This window comes from Lynx canadensis, chromosome D1 (genome assembly GCF_007474595.2).
Source record: "Lynx canadensis isolate LIC74 chromosome D1, mLynCan4.pri.v2, whole genome shotgun sequence".
NCBI lineage: Eukaryota > Metazoa > Chordata > Mammalia > Carnivora > Felidae > Lynx > Lynx canadensis.
This window is the reverse complement of record NC_044312.2, coordinates 24,662,206-24,689,117: the sequence shown is the minus strand read 5'-3', so window position 1 is coordinate 24,689,117 and position 26,912 is coordinate 24,662,206. Positions and strand designations below refer to the sequence as shown.

General features: G+C 39.4%; 1 pseudogene; it reads left to right on the top strand.

Annotated features, from left to right (window-relative positions):
* The first annotated feature begins 15,343 nt into the window (after positions 1-15,343).
* On the top strand, positions 15,344-15,923 carry LOC115525576 (annotated as a pseudogene).
* The last annotated feature ends 10,989 nt before the right edge of the window (positions 15,924-26,912 follow it).

Genomic DNA, 26,912 nt, shown 5'->3' with positions numbered 1-26,912 from the left:
TCTACAAATACAGCTATGTTTTTGGCAGCTCTATTTTTCCTATTTCACTTTGTCCTTTGGATAGAATCTTTTTTTTTTCCAAAAAAAATATTTTAATACTATGACAAATGCTTATGATAGAATACCACATGTGGGAGCACTCCCCTCAAATACGTGAAATATTTAAGTGAATACATAGCTTTTTAAAAAAAATAATGTTTTATTTTATTTTTGAGAGAAAGAGAGACAGAGTGCGAGCAGGGAGAGGCAGAGAGAGAGGGATACAGAACCTGAAGCAGGCTCCAGGTTCAGCTGTCAGCATAGAGCCCGACACGGGGCTTGAACCCATGAACCATGAGATCACGACCTGAGCTGAAGTCAGATGCTTAACTGGCTGAGCCAACCAGGCGCCCTAAAGTGAACATATAGCTTATTTGTAACTTTATGTTCTATTTTTAAATGAATATTAGTTTTGTAATTAGGAAATAAACTTATTTAGTTGTTAAAAATAATAAAGTGATAAAGTAATAAACAGGGTTTTTTACTTTTTTATATTAAAAGGAGAAACAGGTAAGAGGCACATTTTATGAACCTTCCATTAGAGTTTAATTCCAAGTGTGATTCCATATTTAATTGAATTGTTAGGAAAGAGACCTGCACTTACGGTTTTTACTCAAAATAATGATAAAATAGTTGCCAACCTGCGGGATTCTGTGTTGGAAAAGACAAAGCAAATGCAAAATATGCGGGCTTTATAATTTTGCTACCGTCTCCCCTTGCTGCAGAAATTAGTGTCAGGTTTGCAGATAGAAAATAATTTTTCCTCTCTTTTGCAAATGACATTTTCAGCGTCTACGGTTATTTGGACGCGGATGGCCTCCTCCGTAGAAGAATCCGTAATAGAAGTGTTCTGAGGTCTCATTGTTGAAATGGATACCTGCTTGGCTACACCAGCTCAGAGATTCTCAGTGCATGGTTCCCGGTCAGCAGCAAGGATCATCGGGGAACTTGTCAGGAGTAGAAGTTCTCAGACCCTGTCCCAGAATATGGACCAGAAATCTGAGTTTAGCAAGTGCTTCAAGCGATTCTGATCCCTGCATAAATTCTACTCCAGTCCCTGCATTTCTGATGTGTGTTCTGCGGTGATCCACGGGGAACTCCATGCAAAGCACCCTCAGATGGTCGTGTCATCTTGCCGCTGTAGCTGGCTGGCTCACTGTTATGTCGTCCCAGCACTGACAGCGTCCTAAGTAGGGTCCAAATGCTGCTCCAGTAACATAGTAACAGCTATAGCTTATTTAGGCCCACGTATGGAGCAGCCAGGAGAGATCAAGCAAATGCCCCCAGAGCAGCACCTGGCCTGGCTTGCCAAGCAGCCGAGGTAAATGGTAGCGATGGGACGTATGTGTACCAATGGTGTTAGGGACTCTGGGGCTGTCCTTGAGATCTACTGCCAGGAAGTCCATGATCTTCTTCCATGCTGATATTTGGAACAATTCCACCTCCAGTGATTCTCAAAATGAGGTTCAAGGATTGTTTGCCTCAGACTCCCTAGAATGCTTATTAAAATATGTTCCTCTCTTCAAACCCACCTCTGCTGCTTAGAGTCTACAGGGATAGAACCCAGGAATCCGCATTTGTAATAACCTCACCTGGTGAATCTTGCGCTCACTGCACTAAACTAGCCAAAATCCCTATAAAGGCAAAGATTGTATGCATCACTCAACCCTTATCTTCTCTATACCTAGCACAGATCCTGGATACAGGGGTGCTCCTATGAATTTACCAAATGAATGAATACATGTAGAATGCACAAAGCAATAAAGGAACAGATGAATGAAAGAACAGACGGATGAACAAATTCAAAGGACAACTAATCTTTGCGCGTTTGGCTAATATAGAGAATTCTTAAATGTTGGAACTATTATTTCAAAGTTGGATCTTAATTAGAATTCTCTCCATTACAGGAACGAGACCTCATGAATGAATATTCATGTGCGGGTATATAAATTATCTAGAACAAATTATTAAGCCAAGGCTAGTTTTCCTTCTTTCCCGGTTGCTGCAGATTTATGAACGGCACTCATTCCCAAGCTATTAGTTCTATAAGTGATGGAGGAGGTGTAAAATCAGGACATTCAAACAAATATTAGCCCAATCATAATATAATTAGAAAAAAAAATCCTGTAGAAAAATAAGCGAATCCCAAAGGAAGGTTTAAATGATTATCTGGAGGTTAGAGGGTGTTTTGAATCACCTGCTTCACATTTCTTCATTACATAGTGTATATAGAGGAAAACAGCTATGCAGTACTTAACATGGGGTGATTCTGGCTGGAACATCTAAGAGCATGCCTCTAGAAGGTTTTTGGCAAAATGCAGAGTCTCTTGCTCCAAATTTACCATATAATTTTCTAAATGATTCATGGAGAAAAATACCTTTGCCTATTTCTATGGTTTTGCAAAACAGCAGCACCTGTTTCCCACCCCTCCCCCATTGATGAAAATACCCCCTCCGGGATCTAGCCACTGGCCTGTTAAAAAGTACCAAGTGACCCTTCCTTGTGGCTTGTCAGAAGGAATAAAGGACACAGGCAAGACCAGGTTGCCATTTCTGATTTGAGCTCCTTGCCTGGGCCTGAGGGGTCTGGGATGTGTCTGCTGGTAGAGATGAATGGAGCACAAGAAGCACACTCATCAGACTCCGCAATGAATGGGCACCGAGTTCCCAGCATCTACTTACTTCCCCAAGCCTCCAGGCACCTTTACAGAGTAACGAATGATAGAAGCAGCCCCAGTGCCACCATCCAGCAGGATGAACACAAAAATAAGGTTTTACCATTTATTCGACAGTCGCAATAGAGCTACACGTGTGCACACCCACACACACATTTTTTTTTTCAAAGTAACACATATAGGAAGTTTAAGCTCAGTAGTAGTAAAAGGTTTATGCAAAAGCTAGCAGTCTCTTGCCTTGTTCCTTCATAGCCTCTATTTCTTCTCCCCAGAAATAGCCTCTTTCAGAGTATTTAGCCGCTTATTTTGTGCATTATTTTCTATATTTCAACAAATATGCTTACACGGCTGTTTCATTTTTATTAACGTTCGATAGAATCTATTTACCTCCTTTAATGTGAGGCACCACCAACTCATATTCTACAATCTCTACCAACCGTCCACTAACTGGCACCAATTGTGCTTGAAATAATGACCTCACAGATATAGTTCAAGCCAAATTGAGCCAAGCGTTGTTCAATGAGCATCTTTCTTGTACAACCATTTCCCCCCTGCAATTGATAATTGTTTTGCCTTTTTAAATTCGCTTGTGTTCCATGTACCTGAGGCTGTTTTATTTTTCCAAATCCTCCAGTTTTCTCCTCTCCTTGAAAAATAATATTCTTCCCAAATCTGTGAAAATATCAATTTCTTCATGTTTTCCTGTGGAAAACTCTGTATATCTCCACCCATCTTCTGTAGTCTCCACTGGTTGCTCTCTGGGCTTTGTGCTTGTTCAGGCTGTTACATTTTCCATTTGCCAGATTCCAGTGTTTATTCACCTGCTTCCTGGTTCACTCCCTGAAGTTTGCAGCTATCTTCTAAAACCTGAAAGCTACTTAAAGTGTGGGTCACTGAACGGAAGCATTGGCATCACCTGGCATTCTGTTAGAAATGCAGAATCCCAGCCCCTGGCTACCACCAACAGAAGGACAAGCAACAGTTTAACAAGCCCCCCAGCTGATTTTCATACACAATAACATTTGAGAATCAGTGCACTAAACATATGTGGGCTGGAGACAGATTTCTAGATTGGAAATAATTTTCCAAAGAATTACTATCTTCTAGAATCCCAGATGGTTGAGGAAACACCCATCACTATTCTAATCTAGTTTCTTGGTGTGATCAGTCTTTCCTTTTTCCTCCTCTAAAACATTCTTTTTGCCCCCAGTGTTCTGAAGTTTCAGGATAATATTCTTGTGTTCCTGTGTGTGGGGGGGTGTGCATGCCTCTGTCAGTTATGGGAATTTTCTCATATTCTTTTTTTGATAATTTCTCCTCTCTGCTCTATTTTTCTTAAACTCCTATTTGGATGTCAGATTGTCTATATCCATCTTTAATTTACCCTTAATTTTGTTATCTTTCTCACCTTCTTTGTTTTGCTTTCTGGAATATTTCCTAAATTTTATCTTCCCACCTTTTAATTATTGCTTTAATTATATTTAATTGACAACTTCTCTTTCTTGTTTGACTGTTTCATTCATTTTATAGCACTCTGTTCTCTCTTTTTTTTTTGGGGGGGGGTCAATATCTTGTTTGTTCTCAGGAAGTATTAATCATAAATGTTTTGAAGGTTTTTTTTGTGCTCTGTGTATTATTGTTTTTTTCTCTGAATTCCTTTTCCTGTTTGTGTTTTCCTTCACATCCAAGGCATTCTTCAAAAATCTGAAGTCTGGTACTCCATGTTCATTCATACTAAAGTCTGTTCATAGTTAAGAGCAAGGCCACGAAAAGCTTTCTATGTAACTACGTGTAGGCTCCTTGAGTTCTGGGTAGCACTTAAGGACAATGAAGTCATGAGTTGTGTTCTTCATTAGAGGATGCTTCCATATCAGTACATGGAGGGAGATCTTTGCTCTGGGCTATTCTGCCTGCAGAGAATCTCTTAATATCTCACATGAGGGAGGAAGATAAGATATATACCTGGGGGAATTCTGGAAGCAAGATGAGGGGAGGGCACTGAAATCCTCTCTCTCTATTTTTCAATTAATCTCCTGCTTCGGACTTCATGGAGCACCCATGCTATTTCCTATGTTGATGTACATTACGGGTCCTTTCCATTTTGATTTCTTCAGAGAATAATCAGTCCAGCTCTGGAGTGAGGAAGGGGTGGAGGGAGAGTTACCTGGATGCCCAGCACATGGGAAGCTGTCTAGGGGTCTTCCACATACAGATTTTAAACTAATGAGCCTGTTGTCAACTCAGCCTATCAGCCTCAACTGCTGTGGTAGCTGGCATTTTCCAAGGATGATCAGTCTTGGGGTGGAGTGGGGAAAATCTGTTGTTCTTAACAGTCATCACACAACCAGGTCCCTCAATTCTAGACAGCTAAGTCAGATGTCCCATCTTCCAAAAACCTAACTTGAAAAGTGTTCTCTTACAACTTGTAGGTTTTCAAGTCCTTTTGGCATCATTTAGTGCGGCTTGCAGACAAAGAGAAGATAAATGCTTGTGGCTAATCTTCTATGTTTAACCAGACAGCCGTGAAATGCTCGTATTGCCACTTATTATTCACACGTTTAGCAATATTATTGAAGAATCCTGATTAAACACAGTAAATTGAAAAACATATGAAACTCCACCAAAATGGAAGTTAAGAGTTCTTTTGGGTGTAGTTTTTTTCTTTGTTTGTTTGTTTTAATATCAACCCCCAATTATAGATAAGATGAGAGGAAACAAACCATTTTAGAATGTGGAAACACGCCAGATAATGTTAGCTGACTTAGTATATGAAGAGAACTGCAGCTTATGCTGGGGGAAGGGCAAGAATAAGCCAACAGCAATCTTACTTTTACCACAGAACCTCAGAAATCTTCAAAAATTAGTCATTCCAGCCAGACGCCTTGGAAGGTAGAGGTGGAGACTGGCTTAGATCAACAATGGTGGTTGAAAGTCTGTAGTCACGCCATAGAATAGGATCAGGAGGCTTAACAAGCACAGAGCATATGCCCAGTTACATGTGAATTTCAGGTAAACAACCCATAATATTTCAACTCACAACTTCTATAAGAAAAAGCATTGTTTATCTTCAAGTCAGATTTAACTGGGTGTCCTGTACTGTTTCAGGTTCCTGACCCATGGATTCCCTCCCTGACCCAGCACTGAGCGGAAACTGCCCTCCTCTTTCAGGCAGAAGACTAGGAACTTACTCCTAGAAGTGTTCTAGAAACAATGTGGACATGTGACCACTAGACCCAACTGACTCTTTACTGAAAAATGGGGATCTGCTGAAGTCTCTAATGGAATAGTGAGCCCACTCCCACCACCTCTTGTCTCCTTCCCCAACTTGTTGAAAGCCAGGCTTACAAGACTCTATCAGGGGATTACTTTGGGTATATGTTGAGCCCATTTTATCAAAAAAAAAAAAAAAGTCCTGTTTCTTGGGTCACCTGGGTGGCTCCATCGATTAAGTGTCTGACTCTTGGTTTCGGCTCAGCTCACGATCTCATAATTTTGTGAGTTCAAGCCCCACATTGGGCTCCGTGTTGACAGCATGAAGCCTGCTTGGGATTCTCTGTCTCCCCCTCTCTCTGCCATTCCTCTGCTTGCACTCTCTGTCTCTCTCAAAATTAAAAAAAAAAAAATTGAAAAAAATAAAAAGATCCTGTTTCTTGATTAGAGATTTGGAGATCTAGATTTCTTTCTAAGAAACTGAACTGTGCCCTGAATCTAGGCTAATGGTATGGGGCCTCTTAATTCTCCCAGCCACATAAAACCTATACCAGGCAGGAAGCCCCTCTGAGGCACACAGACCCTGTGAGCTTTTTGATAATTCGCTTGTTACATATTAGTCATCAGCTAACCCACACCAGATATTTGTGGAATACCTTTCTTGTTAAAGACAGATATCACATCACAAATATTAAAAAGGGTAACTGGAGGAGAGAAAAGCAATTCAAGGATCAGAAAAAAATAACTTTAAAATATTGAAGTCTTCAGAGAGACAAGATTCAACTTACTAATTTTTGGAGATAAGAAGAGAATGAGGTAGAAAAGGAAGACTCAAAAGAACAAACACTCTTACAAATTAAAAATATAATAGCAGATATAAAACATTCAACTTGGAGCTACAGACTAAATCATCAAAAGAAATATTCCAGAAAAGGGAAAAAGTAAAATAAGATGAAGCTATGAAAATAGGAGAAATGAGAAGACAGTTTAAGTCTCCAATATCTACTAACAGAAGTAGCAGAGAGAAAAGAGAAAACAGAAGAAACTTGCAAAATAAATAAGAAAAAACATAAAGGAAAATACCCATAACTGAAGAACATAACTTTCCCTATTAATGAGCTCAATACGCACCAGGATAATGGCTGAAAAAATAATACGCCAAACCATATTATCACCAAGTTCCAAAAGGAATCCTATTTGTCAACATCAATGCTGGGAGACGGAAGAGAATGTAGCGAGGCTCTGGGAGTTCTGGGGGGATGTAATTTCCAACCGAGATTTCTGTGAAGATAAACTATGAGATAAGTATGAGGTCAAACTAAAGACAAGCTCAGATGTGTAACCGCTCACACATTTACTTTCCAAGTATTCTTTCTAGGAAGCATTTCTAAGAAGTGTTCTTTCTATTAAAGGAGTGCCCCTCCAAAATGAGGAAGAAAATCAAGAACAAGCAAGATATAATATCCAAGAAATAAAAAATTCATTACAGGAGAGAGGCAGAGGTAAGCACCCAGTGATGGCCAAGGCAATATGAGGACAGTAGGTGGAGACGAAGACTGGAGACTGAGGAAGGGCACCTGGAGGGATGTCTTCAAGAGATAAAAATGGACAGAGTTTAGTAGCTGAATATTTTTTCCCTATTTATTTATTTACATCCAAGTTAGTTAGCACATAGTACAACAATGATTTCAGGAGTAGATTCCTTAATGCCCCTTACCCATTTAGCCCATCCCCCCTCCCACAACCCCTCCAACAACCCTCTGTTTGTTCTCCATATTTAAGAGTCTCTTCTGTGTTGTCCCCCTCCTGTTTTTATATTATTTTTGCTTCCCCTCCCTTATGTTTGTCTGTTTTGTCTCTTAAAGTCCTCATATGAGTGAAGTCATATGATATTTGTCTTTCTCTAACTGACTCATTTTGCTTAGCACAATACCCTCCAGTTCCATCCACGTAGTTGTAAATGGCAAGTAGCTGAAATTTTGAGAGGATACTTTGGGAGGATATTTGAAAGAATGCTTGCAGATAAATGGATATTAGGTCCCTGGAAAATGGAAAGTGTGGGGAGGTGAGGGGAAGGAAGAGAGGGTGAGAGAGGGAGAAGGAAAAGAGGGAAGGGGACAGGAGAGAGAGAAGGAGGGGAGGGATCGGGGTATCGATTCAAATTGTCAACCCCAAAAGAAAGAAAATGGTTGTGCAGGAAATAACCTGCAAAGCTAAATTTACAAAAGGAAGGTTAAATTAAAAATTGCTTGGCTCAGCAATAAATATTCAAAAAAACTATTTTAAGTAAAACTTATGGCATAACTCTATCGGGAGGAGGCAAGAACAGTGTGGTATGGGTGATGAGTGAGTCTCTATGTGAAAACATGCTTGTCTAGACAGTTTTAAGAAAGCAAAATCCCCCTTTTACTAAGGAGAGCCACCAGAACCGATCGGAAACTGAAATAGAAGTTAGGAGTATTTAAATGTTTTGAAATATTTCAGCTAATATTAGCAACAGAAATCTGTAAGAGTTGAACACGATTCGCATCAGAGATTGGTACTGAGGAGGGGAGGGCCAGGGAACTGCTTTTTAAATTATAAAGCTTTGAAAGCTATTTGATTTTTAAATGATGCACTTACAAATCTACAAAATAACATGTGCACACATATTTGATAAAGTAATATATATTATACATATTTTCTCCTCTCTGACTCCTTCCCTTGGCAAGGATTTTGAGTATACCAGTGAGGTACATCGTTTCTTCTTCATGCTCATTTTTTTATTCCAATTTGCACAGCACAGGTAGCCAGAACTGTCTTGTTTTGCAGTTTTTACACGTCTTTGTGCAGTTCACCTTTAGACTTTTGGTCCACAAAAATATAAATCAGACCTCACATTTCTTTTGTGTCTCTTACAAAGAGACAGAACGATGCTAATTCTTAAAATGCCTGTTACCGAGTCTGCGGTTGTTCTACTCTTTGGAACAACGATCTATCCAAAACCCAGTCAAGGCTACAATAAAAAGGTACACACATAAAAGAAAGGTTCTAGGAAATCTCCCTTCAGTTGGAGAAAGAGGAGCCATTGGATCTGATAGTACAATAATACCACTCTGTGGGTCCCTGTTAGGGATCATTTCTGTGCAGTCATCTGCTGACTGTAGCATCCAGACCCTCAGAAACCCATTTTAAGAGCTAGAGGTATTGGGGACCATCAATGAGAAGGTCACAGAATAGGTTCTGTCCTGGAATGACTTTCCACCTCATGAAGCTAGGGCTAGGTTTCAGATTTCTGAATTCAAATGGAATTTCAAAACAATACAAACAAAATTATTGGGTCTAGAATAATAATGGGCATGAAAGTCTATGATTGGCACCTATACAAATTTCAAGGGTGTGAATTACATCAGAACAAATTTATATACAAACACTGGGTTTTTAGAGCTGTAAGGAATCCATTGATGCTTGGGAGAGCTAAGTTAAAACAATTTAAACAAAATGCCATGTTTCACAGCAGGAAACAAAGTTTATGGAACTCATTACTCTAAAAAGTGAAACAGGAATTATAGTTCTTAAAGAGGTTTAAATAAATTCATACATGATTGATCTGCAATGGGTTCTTTGTGAAAATTAGATTATATTTTCAAGCTAAACATTGGAGGTTAATGCTACAGAAAAACAGTAACAAGAAAAGTAACAACAATAATTTTTAATAAAATAACCCTACTATCGAGTGCAGTGAACTCCTCTATGCACTTTATAATAAATTATCTTAGTTAATTCTATAGCAACCAGCAAGCTGTTATTCCTCATATGTTACAAATGAGAAAAATGAGTCTCTGATCAGTTAGTGATGGACATTAGATTTTAACCAGTCCAAAGATATATGTTCCAGGATGAGGTAAGCCTCCTATGATTGCTGGTCCTGAACAGAAAGAGCCATTTTCTGGGGTGTAGGAATGAACCATTCAGGCTTGCATATCCCTACTCTCAAAGTACTCGCAAAGTGAAATCTGGTAAAGGGGGAAAAAGATCAAAAGTCTGTGAGGAGTATGTGGAGTATGTGTAGGATGAACACATATCCCAGTTGGCCTGGTACAGATCCAGAATAACCATTACAACAACTCTGTTACTCTGAGGAATAAAGAAGAATTGAATAACGGGGGACCAAGTAAACAAATACACTTAAAGTTTATCGCTTCTGTATCTTAAGTTAATTTTAAAATACTAAAAACATTGTATGTTTATACTAAATCATATCCTCAAAAGGCCAAATGTCTTAAAAGACGAGGCTCAGTCGTTTCTACATCACAACTTCCAATGCTAATTTTTTTTTAAAATTTTTTTTTTCAACGTTTATTTATTTTTTTTGGGACAGAGAGAGACAGAGCATGAACGGGGGAGGGGCAGAGAGAGAGGGAGACACAGAATCGGAAACAGGCTCCAGGCTCCGAGCCATCAGCCCAGAGCCCGACGCGGGGCTCAAACTCACGGACCGCGAGATCGTGACCTGGCTGAAGTCGGACGCTTAACCGACTGCGCCACCCAGGCGCCCCCCAATGCTAATTTAACCCCACATTGTACAATTTTATCTTCCTTCCACAATGAAAACTCTGGATTCCAACAATATTAACACAGTGATTCATTTGCTCAACACATCAAATAATTTTCAGAACTGTACACCCATACTACCAAAAAAAAAAAAAAAAGAAACTAATCTATTAAAAAGAATCCAAGATCTGTTTACATTCCTTTTCCCCCTACACTAAGCATATACAAAGTTCCATGTTAAGAAATTATTTGGTTTAGCTCTTTCTTTCCCCCCACCTTTCAGTGTGGTTATGTTATATATTTGAAACTTACTAAGTTTGATTTGTATATTGGCATTTAGATTTGGATTTTTCTATTTTTAAACTCTCATCTTGGTTTAATTTGTTTGAATATGCAGATAACATTAGTGTGCTTCCAAAAGTAAAACCTGTACCAAAAAATTTATATTCAGAAGAATGACATGTTCTCTTTTTTCTTTCACTATATGGCTCCCTCCCACTACCCACCCCCAGCCCCCACCACGTCTTCCTGCCCTGCTTGTGGATAACCAATTTTACTCTTTTCTGCGTGTGCTATGTGTCTCTTTGCAAACATAAGTACTCTTTATTTTTTTTTTTACTTAAGATATATCCTAAATACAACTTTCCATCATTTCATTGAGATCTTTCTCATTCTTTTTAAAGCTGCATGATATGCCACTGCGTGTATAAGCTGAAGTTTATTCAATCAATTACCTATGTTTGGGCACATACATAGTTTCCAATTAGTTTGCAGTGAAAAATAACATGGCAATGGGTAGTATCAGTATGTATATTTTTGTATTGTTAAGTGTGTGCTTTGTGGTAAGTTCCTAGAAGTGAAATTTTTAGTTTAAAAGTTAAATGCATCTGTGGGTTGGCTAGATATGGACAGATCTCCACATAACAAATTTACATTCTCAACAGCATTGTAGGAGGGTGCTATGTCTCCACACGCCTGCCATCAAATTAAATTGCCAAGTTTTTGAGCTTTTGTTGAGAAATGCTATCTCTAGGTAGTTTTAATGTATAAAGTTTAAAAAATCATTTTTCTTATATTTAAAAATATTTTATTACAAATTTTTAAAAATCATTTAGTTATTATTTTAATTCACAATTTTAAATGATGAGTGAAGGTGAACATTTTTCATATGGCTAAAGCATATATGTAGATATAGGTACATATATATACACACACACTGTAAGTTTTCTGTTCATACATTTTGCCCAATACTTCTACAATTTCTTTAAACTTTATTATTTATTTATTTATTTTTATATTTATTTTTCTTTTCTTTTTTTCTTTTTTTTTTTGAGAGAGAGAGAGTGAGGGGAAGGGACAAACCCAGAAGGGGACAGATCTGAAGTAGGCTCTGTCAGCAGAGAGCCTGATGCAGGGCTCGAACTCACAAACCGAATGACGTGAGGTGAAGTCAGATGCTTAACTGACTGAGCCACCCAGGTACCCCAATCATTTTCTTTAAATTTGAAAAGGTCTGTACATATTAGAGATATTAGCCCGATATCTATAATGTATGTTACAAATATATTCTCACTTCTCATTTGCCTTTGATTACTTGATTTTTTTTATCAAGCATGATACATTATTTTTGCTTTTTTGTCAAATTACGAATCTACTGCATTTATATTTTGAACCATTTCTATAAAGCTTTTCCCTACAACTATGTTATGAATTACAGATTATTCACTCATGTTATCTTCTAATACTGTATTATTTCTTTGCTTTACATTGAGAGATGTAACTCATTTAAAAGTTTTTCTTGTGAATAGTGTGAGAACTGGCTCTATTTTTTCATTTGATATGGCTCTCCAGCTCTCTCAAAGTCCATTTATATCCATTTAGTGATTCGAGATATATCTTTATAATACATTACAGTTTTACATGTAATTGTGTCCATTTCTGGATGTTCTATTTCATTCGAGTCTTATGCCTATCTATCCATGTGCCAGTAACACATGTTTTAATTATAGAGACTTTATAATATATTCTGTTCATGTCTTAGGGCTAGTTCCCCTCCAAAGCTCTTCTTTTCGTGCCTTTTCTAAGGTTTTTTTTCTCATGTATTTTTTTTTTCATAGACTTTAGTATTGATCTGACTAGCTCCACAAAACCTCTTCTTAAAATTAAGATCACTCTCTCCTTCAAAAATAAACATTAAAAAAAAATTTTTAAGGGAGGACGCCCGGGTGGCTCAGTGGGTTAAGCGTCTGACTTTGGCTCAAGTCATGATCTCACAGTCTGAACTCGAGCACTGCATTGGGCTCTGTGCTGACAGCTAAGAACCTGAAGCCTGCTTCCGATTCTGTGTGTCCCTTTCTCTCTCTGCACCCTCTGCCCCTGCTCACACTCCGTCTCTCTCTCTCCCTCAAAAAATAACATCAAAAAAAAATTTTTTTTTAAATTAAGATCATATTGTTCATACATTTACCTAGGAAGAAATTACATTAAAAATTTTTTAAATGTTTGTTTATTTTTGAGAGAGAGAGAGAGAGAGAGAGAGAGAGAGAGAATGAGCAGGGGAGAGGCAGAGAGAAAGGGAGACACAGAATCTGAAGCAGGCTCCAGGATTTGAGCTATCAGCACGAAGCCCTATGTGGGGCTCAAACTCATGAACTGTGAGATGACCTGAGCCAAAATCAGATGTTTAACTGACTGAGACACCCAGGCACCCCTAAAGAAATTACATCTTGATGATGCAGTCATACTAACCAAGAAGAAGAGATTTGCCTGTTTGTCTATTTGCCAAAGTCTACTTTTTGTTGTTCGGCAACATGGAACAGTCTTCTGCATATAAGGTTTAATGAGTTTTGTCTTACTGATTATTCCTAAGCATGTTATCTTTATATTTTCCTTATTGTAAATGGGGATTTCTCCTTCATTATGTTTTCCAACTACTTATTTATTTATGTATGTGAAACCTATTAATTTTTGAATGTTAATTTTATATCTTGCTGCAACGTTAATGGGAATATGAAAAAAAAACATGCACACAAATGCACTGTGTTCATAAAGGTCTATTTCCTTAGTGATGGGTAGAGCATGTAACAATTAAATACATTTAAATAACATATAGGTGACTGCATGCCTACAGCACTGGTAACTAGATAGATAACCAATTCAACTAGAAACCAGCTAACAAGTAACTGTCCAAATACTGAAAATGTAGCTTTTGTTTAGACCAGACTGTGTTTTGATCACTTTCTTGGGGGGAAAAAGTCTGCTGGTCACACCAGAAATATATGAAGGTGAAATCTTCCAACATCCATTCCCAGAGGTTTCTTTCAGCTGAATTAAGCCTCCAACTCCAGGGCAAACCCGGAGTTGAGGCTTCCAGCATGAATGCTTTTCCCGTCTACCAGAGCAGATAATGTAAGCTTGACCCCAGGCCTCAGAGTCTGAGTGTAGCCCACTCTAATTAAACTAGAGTAGTTGACTTTTGCAGAAATGGAAACAGTGGGACCCAACTGATATTTGGTCCCAATGCCAAAGCGAGTGCATTTGGTAGCTGATGTCCAAGCAAGATTTACTGAAGTGTCAAGATCATCACATACTTTCTGATAAACTGATCCTCCAAATTCTGTCCCATCATTCTGTGTAGCTAGAAGTCCATGGTCCTGTGGCCCACTAAAGTTATTTCCTGTCAACTTTTGTTAAATCCTTATTTATTTTGAGAGAGGGAGAGAGAGAGAGAGAGAGAGAGAGAAAGAGAGAATGTGGGGTGGGGGAGAGGGAGAAGAAAAGAGAGAATCACAAGCAGGCTCCACACTGTCAGCACAGAGCCCAACTTGAAGCTAGAGCTTGCCATCTGTGAGATCATGACCTGAGACCCTCAAATTTTAATATAATTTAAACCGTATCCTGCATAAAGAAAACTTTGTAAGTGGGGTGCCCGGGGGGCTCAGTCAGTTAAGCCTCCAACTTCAGCTCAGGTCATGATCTCATGGTTGGTGAGTTCAAACCCCGTGTCAGGCTCTATGCTGACAGCTCAGAGCCTAGAGCCTGCTTCAGATTCTGTGTCTCCCTCACTCTCTGCCCCTCCCCCCTCATTCCCTATCTCTCTCTCTCAAAAGTAAACATCAAACAAAAAAAGAATGAAAGAAAGAAAGAAAGAAAGAAAGAAAGAAAGAAAGAAAGAAAGAAAAAAACTTTGTAAGTAAAATTATGGAATAGAATAAATTTAAAGGGATATCTCAGAAATAATGTGTGGGCAACCTGGGTTGATCCATTGCTTAAGCGACTGACTCTTGATTTCAGTTTGGGTCATGATCTTACAGTTATAGGCTCTGCACTGATAGCACAGGGCCTACTTGGGATTCGGTCTCTCCCTCTGCCCCTTTCCCACTTGCTCTCTCTCTCTCTCTCTCTCTCTTTCTCTCTCTCTCTCAAAGTAAATAAACATTTTGGAAAAAAAAAGAGGAGTGCTTGGAAGGCTCAGTCAGTTAAATATAAGACTCTTGATTTTGGCTTAGGTCATGATCTCATGGTTCATGAGATCAAGCCCCATGTCAGGCTCTGCACTCACAGCACAGTATTGTGGTGAAGAGAGTGGGATTTATTTATCTTTTATGCAGAGAAGGATCTAAATGGAGGTGGGAAACAAGTTGCTTATTGGTTTTTTGTTTTGTTTTGTTTTTTGTTTTTTGTTTTTTTTTTTTTTTTTACCGTATACAGTTTGTTTCCACGGGGAAATTACAATAGACAACCTGCTGTACGTCAGGTACAATTCACTACGTTGTGTCATTTGACTATTACAAAAACTCTTGAGGTAAATAATTGGAATTATTATAAAGGTAAATAAAGGCCCCCAACCTGGCCCCCAGCACCCACCCAGTTGGCCCGGCTCAGCCATGATCAGGGCAACCCTCATCTTCAACAACCACAGGAAGCCGCGCGTCTCCAAGTTCTACCAGCCCCTACAGTGAAGATACACAACAACAAATCATCAGGGAGAGATTCCATCTGGTATCTAAGAGAGATGAAAATGTTTGTAATTTCCTAGAAGGAGGATTGTTAATTGGAGGACCTGACAACAAACTGATTTATAGACATTATGCAACATTATATTTTGCCTTCTGTGTGGATTCTTCAGAAAAGTGAACTTGGCATTTTAGATCTAATTCAAGTATTTGTATAGGAAACAAGTGTTTTGAAAATGTCTGTGAACTGGATTTAATTTTCCATGTTGACAAGGTTCACAATATTCTTGCAGAAACGGTGATGGGGGGAATGGTGTTGGAGACCAACATGAATGAGATTGTTACACAAATTGACGCATCAAATAAACTGGAGAAGTCGGAGGCTGGCTTAGCAGGAGATCCAGCCCATGCTGTATCAGCTGTAAAGAATATGAATCTTCCTGAGATCCCAAGAAATATTAACATGGGTGACATCAGTATAAAAGTACCAAACCTGCCCTCTTTTAAATAATAATAAAAAAAAAATTTTAAAGGCCACTCCTGGGTAAAATCCAGGGGGAAAACTCATCTAAGTTTACCATGCAGTTGTTTACCAAAAATAGAGGAGGAGACTCTTAACTTTTGTTCTTGGATTGAAGTCAAGGTACTATAGAGAAGTTGTGTAAAACCCGTATGGAAGTTCAATGTGGCTTTTCCTGCTCAGTGATTTTGAAGAAATGGGATCGTTCTAGTGTGATACTTCCCTTTCTTTTCTAAACTGCATTCCCGTGCCCACCTAAGGCATGCCTCTATGTATCGGCTACTACAGTATTTCAAAAAGTGTCTGAGACATTTCTTTCAACTATGTACAGTCCAAACTGTTGCTGTTTTGTATGGATCACCCGTGCAGCATTCCATAGTTCTTTCTGTTATTTGTCACACTTGTTATTTAAAGAACCGAGTATGTATTGCATGAAAACATTATGACCTTTTTCTCTTAGTTTAAATAAACTCCAAGGTAACTGAACTTCTAAAGCACCTTTCTGTTTGCCTGACAGCTACTTTAGCAACAACTGACTCAACAAAGTAAATAAAAGTATATTTTATCACTGTTAAATAAAAAAAAGAAAGAAAGGTAAATAAATGTACATAGGTAAACATATCAGATTTATAGCCTAAGTCTAGGTTTTCATGATTCACAGACCCTTTTGCTTTCCACCAACACCACGTTGCCTTCCTAATCCCATAGGGATAAGGGATGAGCCAGAATGGAGGGAGACCAGAGCAAAAGACTGACCGGGAAGTTGGTTAGCAAGGCAGTCACAAAATCAGCGTATGTGGGAATGCCAACCTGTGGAAAGCAATGGGATACGTTTTAGAACAAGGATCACTAAGAATTGGTAACGGCGTGTTGTAGCACCCAGAGGAGGAAGCACTCTTGACACTGGCTGGCTGGGTACAAATCCTGCCCCCTTCTTCATGACACGTGTGACCTTGGGAGGGTTATTTATTATTCCATTGCTTCAGGTTTTGGTTTTTTTTTTTTTTTTAATTTTAAACATGGGACTATCCGGTCAGAAAGACAAATGCAGTATGACTTCACCCATACGTGGAATTCAGGAACCAAAACAAAGGAGCAAAGAGGAAAAAAGGAAAGAGAGAGACAAACCAAGAGACAAACCCTTAACTATAAAGAACAAAGTGATGGTGACCAGAGGGGAGGTGGGTGGATGATAGGAGTGAAATAGGTCATGGGGATTGAGGAGGGCACTTGTTATGATGAGCACAGAGTGATATATGAAGTGTTGAATCACTATATTGCGCACCTGAAACTGAGATAACACTGTACGTTAACTAAACTGGAATTTAAATAAAGACTTTAAAACTAAATAAATCCGTAGAAATTGGATGATCACTCTCAAATGGGTTCTTGTATGTTAACTACACTGGAATTTACATAAAGACTTTAAAACTAAATAAATCTGGAGAAATAGGATGATCACTCTCAAATGGGTTCTTGTAGATCTCAAGTAAGTGGAAACTTAAATGGTGCCTTGGACATAGCAGCAATAAATACTACTTACCACTACCACTATTGTTATTACCATTATTATTTTCATTACCATTAATGATTAGAAATAAAAGGGTACAAGACACTGCATAGCTTCCAACTTTTATATTTTTAGGTGACTGAAAGGATAGAGGTATGCTGAAGGACTTCGTAAAAATCTAAAAAAGGAACTCATTTGGGGGGAAAATAAATGAATCTATTTGGGGAGGGAAAAAATGCCTTAAATATCTCAGACGGTTCTGAAGGTTGCTGCGGTCTGCTAAGTTTCTCTCTCTGTTGAGATTTTCTACAGGGGCCTTTTCTCAACGGTGTGTTCCCTCTATTATTCACTAGCATGCTGATACTGACATGGAACTGTTTCCTTGGACTTGGATATCAGCCCCCACCCATCAGCTCGCGGCTGAAACCTTCTGAGTTTTACATGCTACCTTCTAGAATCTACACTGAGCGGCCCTTCTTTTTTATTCACCTGTATCCTTGCCGTAGCTCAGCAGTTGGGGTGGGAATTCAGTTGTACCCGAACTGAACCACAACTGCCAGGTTGCAAATCTCAAGAGTCACAAAATATGCCTGGAGTAATCGTATGTGGTTTTTGTACGATATATAGGTTACTTAGATTGAGATTAAAGAATTATGGTTTTGTGACAAGTTCTGTATCTTGCATTCCTAATCTCCTTTTAAAGCACAAATACTGGATATCCATTTACTGTTTTCCTACATACCTAGGTTGATACTTGAAACATATAATTGACCAGGAGAAAGTCCCCACTCTCAAAAAGCTCCTGGGAACATGGTGATATGCGTAAGAAAATCACTAATCACAATATAGTGTGATGGGGATCTTATATAAAGTGCTGTGAAAGTACAGGAGAAGCCCTAACGCAGTCTAGTGTCAACAAGGATAAGGCTTCCTGGAATTACTGACCTTGGAAGTGGCGGGGTTAGAAGGATGAAGTTCCAGATGGAGCGTCTAGCATTTGCCTAAGGACCGCATTTAAATGACAAGGGCTGGTCTATGTGGTAAGAAGGATAGGAGATGGTAAGCGGCCATATTGCAGCCAGCCTGAATGTCAGAAAAATGACTTTGGCATTGTTCTGATGGGAAAAGAAAGTCACTAAAGCGTGTTAAGGTGGGGGATGGGGAATGGGAGTGATAAGCAGGTTTGCATTTTAGAAAGATTCCTTTTTAGCAGCCCTGTGGACTGGGTATTCAACTGTATCTGCAGTATCCCAGCGTTCGAGTTCCCACATGCACTTGAGCACCCAATCAATGAGACTAAACCAATCATGACTCCTTACTTCTATGTTACAGATCAAAAGGCAGGTTGTGGATGAATTGCCCAAATCACTTTGCCAACATAAGGCAGCAGCCAGTCTGAGCTCTGATCTATATCCCAGCTAGCAGAGGGTCAAAGAGCCTCTTAATTCAATTTCCTATAATCTTCAAGTAAGTGCAAAATTTCAAAACCTTCCCCAAATGAGTTGCTTTCAAAAATTGAACTGGATTCCCTGTTGAAGTTAAGTTTGGGTTTTCTAAGGGTTGAGTTTGCTGGGTGTACCTGTACTGCTCTTTACTGTCTCTTACTAATGTTGGCAAAGAAAAGATGAATTTCTTCTTCATGGACGTTGCCGTGGCCTTTGTGAAGATAAGAGAACAGCATATAGTGAGGCTGGGGAGGGTGTTAAGTAAATGTAGTAAGCAATTCACAGATTTGAAGGATGTCTGGATAAAATTCAAGCCCAACTCTAAAACAGTCTTTTTACTAAAAATGACAGAAATTTGGCAGCCTGAATCTTGGGGTACGGAGTTAAATCCAGTTCTCAAACCTAGCGGTTCTATGATTCTAAGTAAATTACTGCACTTCTCTGAGCCTGAGTCTCAGGGACATTGTTTTCTGACATAAGAGGGGAATGATGTGTTGCCCTTTAAGAGTGCCTGTGTTTCCTTAAACTGTCAGCTTCCCCTGATACTTGACTCAGAGTCAGAATCTCATAACCTAGAAGGTGTGGGTCTAGTCCCTTTGTCTTTTCTTCTTTGGCTTCTACAAAAGCCACTGGCATTACTCACCCAAGGACTCTGCCTACTCTATTAGGGTTCCATTGGCTATTGAAACCACTGGCCAGGACACTTCTTGGGATACAAACAAAACAAAACAAAACAAAACAAAAAAAACTACACAAAGTATGGTGATGTCAATATGGACAGGTTCCCATGGGCTCAGCCACAGCTTCTGACATGACAAAGACAAACAGGACAAATAGTCTTCCCCAAATGTGTAACTTTAGTGATAGACTAATGCTTAAAAAAAAAGTAATTATCTTTGTAGTCTCAATGTCGACACAGACAGGGCTGCTTTAGAGGCCACTGGATTCAAGGAATGTATAACTTGTCCCTTTAGGAGCTGAAGTGTTATCTCACATGCCACAAACCTTTCCCCCCCCCCCACTAGGTGAAAATCTCAGAACTTCCCTACTATAATCCCCACTGAACAAATGCAGGAAGAAAATGAGCCACATATCCGTGAAGTCAGTATGCTTTACCAAAGAGTAGCAAACGTACAGCTCTTTTTTTTTTTTTTTTTTCAGCCCAAAGGATCAAGGGAGTTATACCAAAAAAAACCCAGGCAACTTTTCTTCGTCCTAGGGTTTTATTCTCCTGAGATGCCAGGGAACAAGGCTTATGTGAGGGTTGGAAGGATATTCTAGTGTAGCCTAGAAAGTACAAAATCACAGATTATCTTACTGGGTGAATATCCAACTACCTCTGTAAAAGGATATTTCTTTTATCTCTTTATTTGAAGACAGGAGTTTCTGTTTTAAGTCTTGGAATTCAGGAAGACTTACAGTAAAACGCAGAAATATTTATTCTTCCGTGTTACCCCTCACAGATTATACCTAAATCTCACTGGAGAATTCTGATTATACTTCAAGAGAGTGCTTAGACGTTTTTAGGGTGGACTTAACTCTCATCTTTGCAAAAGGACAGCGTTCCCATGGTGATGAGGATGATATTATCAGGACGGGTTCCAGCAGTGAGTACAGACCCATTGCTCACCACAGGAATAGATGGGATAAGAGATAACAGCATTTTCTGTTCAAACACAGATAACTCAAAGATTAGCCGGGCTAACAAGCCAGGAATTTTCACTAAATGTAAGCCTGATAGATTATTTAAAATTATTATTCTCTTCACTGTCAAAGGTACTCTAAAATAGCAGGAATTCTCTTGTCCTATTAGGCTCCTCCAAGGATATGCAGCCCGTATGGGTAGGTGGCAACTTGAATACATTACTGAGATGCTAATATTAGGTTTTTGTGAGCATGAAAAGCTTTCGCTGTCTATTAGCCAAATTGCATAAAGCCGGAGCTGAAAAGTCAGCTACAGTGTGCCTTTTGCAAAGGGCTGGAAAACTGATATAAGCTCGACAGCATGCTATGGCTTTCCAATCACCTAACTTTATTCTCCTAAATGGAAAAGTTATACCCCTTGCAAAATTCTATTATACCAAATTGTCCTTCTATACCCATCAGTGTAAGGGAAGCATGAATCCATATGTGATCCCCTTCCCGTACTTATCACCAATTCTACTAACATAAGTGTGAGTATAAGCTAGCCTAAAATTAGTGAGTTCTTACCTACTAATATATGCCCTTCGATATCTTAGCTTGCAAGACTATAACAGGTGTATTCTCTTGTCAGTCCATCCATCTATCGATCTACCAATCATCTATTTCTTGAACTTTCACTGGGTACTGACTGTATTCTAGGCACTATGCTGTGCATACTGCCTAGAATAAATAAAAAAGATGAATATTATATACTTCTTGCTCAAGGGAAATGCAAAGTCTGAGGAAGGGAATGAATGCATAAACAAACAACTACTATGCAGCACAATGTCTTGATAAGGGTTTATACTGAGCTGTACACAAATAAGGATATAGTTAGCTCCTCTGTGAGAGTCCGGGAACATATAACTGAAGAGCTAGGATTTAAGATGGGCCTGGGTCTAGGCTGAGTACAGACCTTTCTCCAATACCTCTGGCTCATAAGAGAAGACTGAAAAACAGGAAGCATAGAAGTCAACTGAAGGAAAGTGGAAAATAGACCCTGAACCTGCCACACACACACACACACACACACACACACACACACGCATCATTGAGTGCTGTGATATCTGAGGTAAGTAGTTAAGGATTAGGCTCATGCTAAGCATGTTAGTAGACACAGTCCACTATACAGAGTTGGCCCAAGATTGGCACAGTGGTTCTTACTCTTATTTGGATTATAAATTCCTTCAAGAACCTGATGAAGTTTCTAGACCTACTCTCCAGAAAATTGCATAAACACCTTAAATAGGCATGTTTGTAAAGAATTTCAGGGAATTCCATGAACACCTTAGACAGGGTCTATGGAGTCTAGGTTAAGAACTTCTAGCTTAGAACCACAACTGGAGTCATACTGTTCTTATACTCCCAGAATATCCAACTCTCTTTTTAATTTTTTAATGTTTATTTATTTTTGACAGAGGGAGAAAGAGAGAGCATGAACAGGGGAGGGGCAGAAAGAGAGGGACAGAATCTGATGCAGGCTCTATGCCATGAGCTGTCCGCACAGAGCCTGACACGAGGCTCGAACTCACAAGCTGCGAGATCATGACCTAAGCCGAAGTCGGACACTTAACCGACTGAGCCACTCAGTCACCCCCAGAATATCCAACTGTCTTTAATGATGATGGGAAAAAACACAATCCAGGAGCAAGTCTTCGCAGGCTTATAGGGTCAAATACATCTCTTCCAAGCCATGAAATATTGAATAATTTCCTTACCCTCAACTTACTCACCTATATGATGGGGATATTAATCCTGTCTCTCAAGATTCATTATCAAGTTTACAGACAATCTATATGAAGTACCTAGACACAGCAGAGTGTCTGGCATATTATTTGTTGGCTTTTATTATTATCACAAGTATCGGTATCAATATTAGTGTTGTATAATGACAACACTACAATTGTGTTCTAGAAATTCAGGGAGAAAATTATGGTGACCAGATGCGATATCCATCTGGATTCTTCAGAGATATTTCAAACTTCCTGTTTAGCTAGAACTCCCTCTGCCCTCAAGATGATTAATAAAAACATTGCAATTATATTCTAAACCCTCTGGGTAGAAAGTACAGTTACCTATATATTCTGTACCATGTTCAATAAATGTTTAATAAAATTACAATACTACTTGGGATTTCTATATTTCTTTCATTTGATAGTCTCTAAGTACTTTGTAGATATTAGTTCATTAATTCTCCAAATTCCACCGAGACTAGGAAGGTAGGAAATGTTAAAGGCTCTCTATTTGCTTGTGGTTTTTAAAGACATCTCTTCTCTTCATCCCTCCAAACCTTGTTGTGCCACTTCTCATCAAATAGATCAGGATTTAACCCCTTTATAGCATTAAGACCTTTCATCAACAATACCAGTAGACTAGCTGACCCCACTCAAGTTTCCTAATTTCTCCTGCCCCATTATACTTCTCAGTTTCTGATTCTCTTTATAGATTTAATCTCTAAAATGGGCTGGTTCCTTAACAGATCCTGACTAAAGAGAATTCTAATAACAAATTAAGAATATCACAACAGTGTATTGAGTGTTCAGTTACGGTTATTATCGTCTTTGTTGTCTCGAAAACCCAATGCATTATCATTGCCTCCATTTTATGGTGAGAAAAAGAGTCCACAAGAAGTTGAATAAACTTGTATAAGGTCACACAGCTGGCAAGGAACAGAACTGGATTTGAACCCAGTTATGGCTATCTCTAGGGGGCACTCCTCTTACTGCTAAGACTTTTTCTTGGAAGCTACGCAAATTTTCCAAATTCTCAGGGTACCGTGGGCAACTTGCTGATCCCTCAGAGCTATGCACAGACAACCTGGGAACATCAGAGGACTTGCTTTGATACTGGGACTTGCAGTAAGGTGAGCTTTCGCTGAAGCCCCATCAACTGTAATCTCCATTTATCCTTCCTTCATCCCCTCTCAACCCACCACCCCATTAAAGAATCTGCCATGGGAAATCCAAGAAGATTTGAAACTGTGTATCATCCCAGGAGGTCTCCATAAAGCTAGAATAGACATCTTATATGGTCTCGCTTCCTATCTGTGTCTCTTACAAAACTGTGCCTCAGACTCTCTTAGGACTTTAAGTCTGGAAGGTGACAAAGGTTCCAGTCCCTGAAACCTGTATAGCACTGAATTTCATATGTACACCATTCTTTCTTTAACTGTCAATGGGAAGTGTCAGTCAGTCTTTCGACCCATTATTACTCCCCTCACCTCCCTCCTGGAATCTCTTGGGATTTCTTAGACTCTACCATCATCGCAAACCTACCTTCTTCAACAGAATTTCTACCATGATGACTTTCCACTCCAACTGGCAGCAACACACACTCACATGGTAAAAAATGATTCGTTGCATTAGATAAGAGATAAGTGAACCAAAACATATCAAAGGCCTGCTCTGAGGGGCAAGTTACAAATATATTTGTGGACAAAACAACAGCTGTTGCTGTTTTGATCTCCACATTAAAAATGAAATAAGAAATGGAGTGTCAGAGACTGAAGTGACTTGCCCAAAGCCACACAACCATTAACTGGAAGAAAGAATTTAAGTCTAAGTCTGACCCAGGATAGAACACTTCTTTCTACTCCCCAAACTACATCATTAACTTGCGTGAGAGTCACCTGCGCTGGCTCTTGATATTTATACTAGTTCGTCATCTGAAATTTGACAGAGACCTTTGAATTTGCTTAGTAGAGGGACCCCAACCTTTATGAGCAGGCACTGCATCTAAGCCCACAGGGTTTGTTCATCCACAAAGAATGAAGAAGTGAGTGCAGGTGACTGGTGGCAGGGTGGAGGACGAATCGTCGGGTAGCAAGAGGCGAGAACAAAATTCTAGAGCTGGGAATGAGAAGGAGTTGCCAGAAAAGATGTGTCTTGGGGGCATAGTCACTTATGGTAATCCATATTGTAATCCTCCCTCCCACCCCTATGTCAATACGCATGGGGACTGAAGATCCAGTTCATTATCCTCATTTTCTAAAATGTATTTAGAGAGAGAGCATGAGTGGGGGAGGGGCAGAGAGAGAGAGAGAGAGAGAGAGAGGAGCGAATCCCTGGCTGAGCACTGTCAGGGCTCCACACTATCAACAAAGAGCCCAACACGGGGCTGGAACTCAAGAACCATGAGATCATGACCTGATAGAAAATCAAGAGTCAGATGCTTAACTGACCAAGCCACCCACGTACCCTTCATTTGTTAATTTGAAAAATGGGAGGATTGTGCCAGAAAGATGTACTACAATTCCCAGATTAAGCAGTTGCCTTAACTGTTTATACTGTACTTCATCTGAAAATAGTCTGGGGCTGAGTAAATATAGAATTTCCTGAAAGATCTAGGGCTATTGACATGCTTGGGAGATATTTGCTATGGTGAACAAAGTTTTCCAAATAATAATGTCAATATTGTCTTTATTTTAGCAGCTAGAAAAATAAGCAAGGAAGCAAAAAAGGAACAAAAATAAACACAAAAAACAAAGTTGTTGATTCCCAAAAGTTGGCTGCCCATGTGTAGAAAATTCAGGTTTCTGTTCCTTTAGGAATATTCCAAATTATCATTTTATTAAGCACACATTATGTTCTTTCTTTAACCTGTACAGATGTGGCTATACCCACCGTTCCCACTAGCAAGGTGCCTGCTCTGTGCCAAACAGTCATAAAGATTGCATGAGGGATAAGTGAATTATCACTCAGACCTCCAACTTGTACTGGAATGTATGTCAGGGTGCCTTTAAGCCTCAGAACAACCATAGGAGGAAGCCATGATTATTGCCAATAGACGGAGACATTGATGCACAGGGAGAATGAGTAGTTTACTATGTAACTGGGAACACTGTAGTTTGATCCTACATTTGCCTGACTCCAAAGCCTGGGCTCTCTTCCCTATTCTATTCTAAACCCAGTCCCTACTTTTCTGAATTCTGTAGTATGAAAAGATCAGTGTTCAACCATGACCCTTTAGCTTGGGGATTGCAATCAGATGGAAACCAGGATAAAAGTCACAGAGTCCTGCCTCTGAGACACCCGTGAGCACTTATTTGGCTGCGCACGGGTTGAACGCTCTTCGGTAGGATTTAACAAGCCCCACTGTCAAACTGAACTCTGCAGGGATTTATGAAATCAGGCCCATGAATTCACAACCCCTAAGAACATTGGTTATGCTCCAAATATGGGTCATGCTGGAGACCAAGGATAGTACTCGATTCTTTGTCAAGTTGGGAGTAAGGAGATTTTTACACCTCATACTAACAATACTGAACTGCAAGTTTATCACCTCCATCACCTTTTTTGCAGGTATACTTGCCTCAGTCCCCCCAAACAGAACCCCTTTGGTCATTTCACGATCCATATGGTTTATTCTACAGACTTTCTCTTCCGCAAGTCTCCTTTGGCTGAAGGATATGATGTGACTGTTTCCTCTTCTGTTCTCCAATCCTAACAACATCCCTTGAAAAGTGGATAGCTCACAGGAGCCCTTATTCTGTCCTTGGATGCTCCTAAGCCCAGGAACCTCAGCCCCATGATTTTCTAAGCATTATTCTGGTTCCAGACTATGAGTCCCCTGGTATCTACAAACCTGAAACACCCTTATGTGGGTGTGGAGGTGATGAAGAGATGTGTTTGATTCACTCCATCAGGGCAACAGAAAATACAAAAACACATCATTTTCTCCTAGGACTTCTATATTCAAAGAGTTTCCTCATCTTTTGCATCAGTATAATGTTCACACTATCTTTCATTGTTAGGGAGGAGAGATATTGATATCCCTCCTCGTAGAAAGAAAACGATGACCCAAATGGATGACATCACCCAACCAGACTTTATTTAGCTAATTGGTGGCAGGTCTCTTGATTCCCAGCCAGGCCATTTTACACAGACCGGGGATATTTCCCCCTTAGCCTTTACCCCAGAAGACAGCCATGTTCCTAGGGAGTTATTTGGGAAAGACTGATTTCTGGTGGTTGATTTCCCCACTCCTGTAACAGGCATAATAAATATGATGAATATTACCTTATGAACAGAGATAAGAACCTCCTTCTTCCCTCTGCACATTCTAGAAATATTTCTTAAAGACTGTGAAGTTGAGACTGTCAGTGATGTTAACCTAGACTACAGCCTAGCTGAGCCCGAGTGGTAACATGTCTATACCTTCATGTGGGTAAAGCGTGAACACAATCACTGTGTCTTAACTGACTGACAGTCTTGGTTTCTGGCTTCCTAACAAAAGAGAGATGGTATTAAACCTCGCAACTGTCTTTTCTGTAGGCTTAAGGGAAACCACTCAGGTGAGTAAAATCACAAAGCCCTAAGTCTGAGAGCCTCATTAGGAGATGTT